This window comes from Phocoena phocoena, chromosome 5 (genome assembly GCF_963924675.1).
Source record: "Phocoena phocoena chromosome 5, mPhoPho1.1, whole genome shotgun sequence".
Lineage (NCBI taxonomy): Eukaryota > Metazoa > Chordata > Mammalia > Artiodactyla > Phocoenidae > Phocoena > Phocoena phocoena.
Genome location: NC_089223.1, coordinates 24,721,940 through 24,725,836, shown reverse-complemented (window position 1 = coordinate 24,725,836; position 3,897 = coordinate 24,721,940). Strand labels below are relative to the sequence as shown.

The 3,897-nt window shown below is 39.0% G+C and overlaps 1 pseudogene; it reads left to right on the top strand.

The window, feature by feature from the left end:
* Positions 1-1,672: 1,672 nt before the first annotated feature.
* LOC136123614 (small ribosomal subunit protein uS12-like) lies at positions 1,673-2,099 on the top strand (annotated as a pseudogene).
* The last annotated feature ends 1,798 nt before the right edge of the window (positions 2,100-3,897 follow it).

The window sequence follows — 3,897 nt, the reverse complement described above, 5'->3', positions numbered from 1 at the left end:
CTAAACAACAAAACCTGCCACTGCAGTCCTTTAGTGCTACAGGGCAAAGTAACTTTTTGACAGCGTTTTTCGCTTCTAAATAATTGCTTTCATATTATGTAGATTCTGCCTAAATTGTGTATGGATCAAGTCTTAACATCATAGTTTCTAAAATCAAGTTTATATCAGCATTCCCCCTGCCACACACATACAAAATACTATCCCATAACAAAAATGACCCCTCTTGAGGATTATTTTGGGTTCCTGCAGGATTATTATTGCTGGAAATAACAAGTGGTTGTCAAGGAGGTGGAGAAATTGGAATCCTTGTGCACTGCTGGTGGGAACGTAAAATGATGCAGCCGCTATGGAAACAGTAGGATGGTTCCTCAAAAAATTAAAAATAGAACTATCATATGATCCAGCAATTCTACTTCTGAATATACGTATCCAGAAGAATTGAAAGCAGGGTCTCAAACCAATAGTTTTACATCCGTGTTCGTAGCAGTGTAATTCACCATAGCCAAAAGATGGAAGCAGCCGAAGTGTCCATTTGACGAATGAATGGATAAACAAAATGTGGTATATACACCCAATGGAATATTACTCAGCATTAAAAAGGAAGGAAACTCTGGCACATGCTACAACATGGATGAACTTTGAGGACATAATGCTAAGTGAAATGACCCAGTCACAAAAAGATAAATACTGTATGATTCCACCTGTATAACGTACCTAGAGTAGTCACATTCACAGTAACAGAAAGTAGAATGGTGGTTGCCAGGAGCTGAGAAAAGGCAGAAAGAGGTAGTTGTTGTTTAATGGGTGTATTAATTAGTGTTCTCCAGAGAAACAGAACCAATGTGATGTTTATATAGAGAGAAATCTATTTGAAGGAATTGGCTCATGAAATTATGGAGGCTGGCAAGTCCAAAACCTGCAGGGTAGGCCATCAGACTGGAGACCCAGGTAAAAGCCAATGTTGCAGTTTACATCTGAAGGCTGTCGGCTGATAGCATTCCCTCTTTCTTGGGGGAGGTCAATCTTTTGTTCCATTCAGGCCTTCAGCTGATTGGTTGAGGTCCACCCACATTATGGAGAGCAATCTGCTTAGTCAAAGTCTACCAATTTAAATGTAAATTTCATCCAAAAACACCCTCAAAGAAACATCTAGAATAATGTTTGACCAAATAGCCAGGCACTGTGCCTGGTCAAGTTGACATATAAAATTAACCATCACAATGTGCCTGGTCAAATTGACACATAAAGTTAACCATCATGGGCTTCCCTGGTGGCGCAGTGGTTGAGAGTCCGCCTGCCAATGCAGGGGACATGGGTTCATGTCCCGGTCCGGGAAGATCCCACATGCCATTGGAGCGGCTGGGCCCGTAAGCCATGGCCGCTGAGCCTGCGCATCTGGAGCCTGTGCTCCGCAACAGGAGAGGCCACAACAGTGAGAGGCCTGCGTACCACAAAAAAAAAAAATTAACCATCACAATGTGTATAGAGTTCCAGTTTTGTAGGATGAAAGGTTCTGGAGATTGATTGAGTGTCAATGTGAATATACTTAACACTACTGAACTTTACACTTTAAGATGGTTAAGGTGGTAAGTTTTAAGTTAAGTGTATTTTACCACAATTGGGAAAAAAAAAGCCTGTTAGATCTTCCCCTCGGGCCAGCAGCACCAATGGGATGGGCAAGTGTCAAGATCATATTGCCAGGAAGCTCTGCAGCCACCATCAGGACCAGAAGTGGCATGATAAACGGTACAAGAAAGCCCATTTGGGGACAGTCCTGAAGGTCAGCCCCTTTGGAGGTACTTCACATGCAAAGGGAATTTAGCTAGAAAATGTCGGAGTTGAAGCCAAACAGGTAAATTCTGCCATCGGGAAGTGTTTCAGGGGCCAGCTGATCAAGAAGAGCAAGAAGCTCACAGCTTTCTTACCCGATGATGGCTGCTTGAACTTTACTGCAGAAAACGATGAAGTTCTGGTTGCTGGATTTGGTTGCAAAAGGCCATGCTGTTGGTGACATTCCTGGAGTCCACTTTAAATTTGTCAAAGTAGCCAATGTCTCTCTCTTGGCCTTATGCAAAGGCAAGAAGAAAAAACCAAGATGATAAGTTTTGATGATGCAAACATGGTAGTAATAAAATTTCATATACAAAAAAAGTCTATTAGAGAAATTTCCTTTCACTAAATACCAAAAAAACATTTTCATAAGGGACAATAGGGTACAAATTAGACTATATTTTAACATTAGACTCCTGTTAAAAAAAAGTTATTCGTGGGACTTCCCTGGTGGTCCAGTGGTTAAGAATCCACTTTCCAATGCAGGGGACGCAGGTTCGATCCCTGGTCGGGGAGCTAAGGTCCCACATGCCGTGGGGCAACTAAGCCCATGCACTCTGAACCCCGTGCACCACAACTAGTGAGAAGTCCATGTGGCACAACTAAAACCCAATGCAGCCAAATAAATAAATAAATATTTAAAGAAAAGAGTTCTTCGTATAGCAAACTTCTATAAAAAGTTGAGAGAGTAATCTCGAAAATTATTATATCTCAAAATTATTATATCACAAAAATTATTATATTTCGAAAAGGCTATTTCTGTGGGAAGTTAAGATTACATATTCTAGTTATATTGCTTCCTGGGGATATAAGTTTCCTGAGGGATCAAGCATAGAGAGTCAGAGAAATAGAAGCAAATACATTCCTTTGATTGTTAGTCTCAAGTAACAAACTTTTCAGCTGAAGTGCTGGTAAAAGCTGAACAACAGTCAATTCACAGCTGACCATATGATAAATGGCTATAAGTTTAGTATTTTGGTGAATATTGCTACGTACATAAGGAGGTAGAATTTTTTATTGGAGTCTAGTTGACTTACAATGTTGTGTTAGTTTCAGGTGTACAGCAAAGTGAGACAGTTATACATATATGTATCTACTCTTTTTCAGATTCTTCTCCCTTATAGGTTATTACAAAATATTGAATAAAGTTCCCTGTGCTATACAGCAGGTCCTTGCTGGTTATCTATTTTACACATAGTAGTGTGTATATGTTAATCCCAAACTCCTAATTTATCCCTTTCCCACCCCCAGGAGGTAGAATTTGATCCATAGGATCACCAAATCCATGCTTCCAATGCATTTCAAATAGATTTTCTGACATTTTATGCTCATACTTGGAGATTCTTCACAAGGTAAGTGGGGTATCATTAAATGACTATTCTGACAATCTTACCTTAGTGATTCAGATTATTTGTTCAAGTTTCTAAATACCAGAGAAAGTCTTTCAAGTACAAGTTTCTAAAACTCAAACTTAACTGATGTGACAGGAAGCATCCCTTCTTGGTCCCACTATAATTTAACCATTAGTTTATCCTATTAGCAGTATTATATGGGTAATAATAGCTTTGATCCTAATGCTGAAGGTCAAGGTATGATCATGGTAGTGAAATAATTACCAATTATAACTAAAAAGGCAACATCAATTCTAGTAACTCTAATTTCCATAAGGAAACATCAGTTGGTTTTTGTAAGTTTTTTGGTATTTTAAAAAAAATTTTCATTAACAGTTTCTCTAATGGCTTTTTTCCCACATAAAACTAGAGAGTTAAATAAAGGAGAAAATAATTGCTGAGGCAAAAGGTGAGCTTTCCTTCCCCACAAGAAGGGAACCCCTTGATAAACCTTCCAGTTTCCAGTAAAAGCTCTGACTTTCTGAGAAGCTCATTTAGGCCTAAGTTAGCAAGTCCGATGAGGTGATGACAGAGGTGCCAGCTGAAACGCTGAGCTCAGCCCATTGCAATTTCAGATTTTTGAGTCTCCCTGTTTTGAAAAGGAATTTATTATTTTCTTTCATTTTTACTTCATTTAAAAAAATTCTCAACTATGAACACAAACTTGGCAAACCAT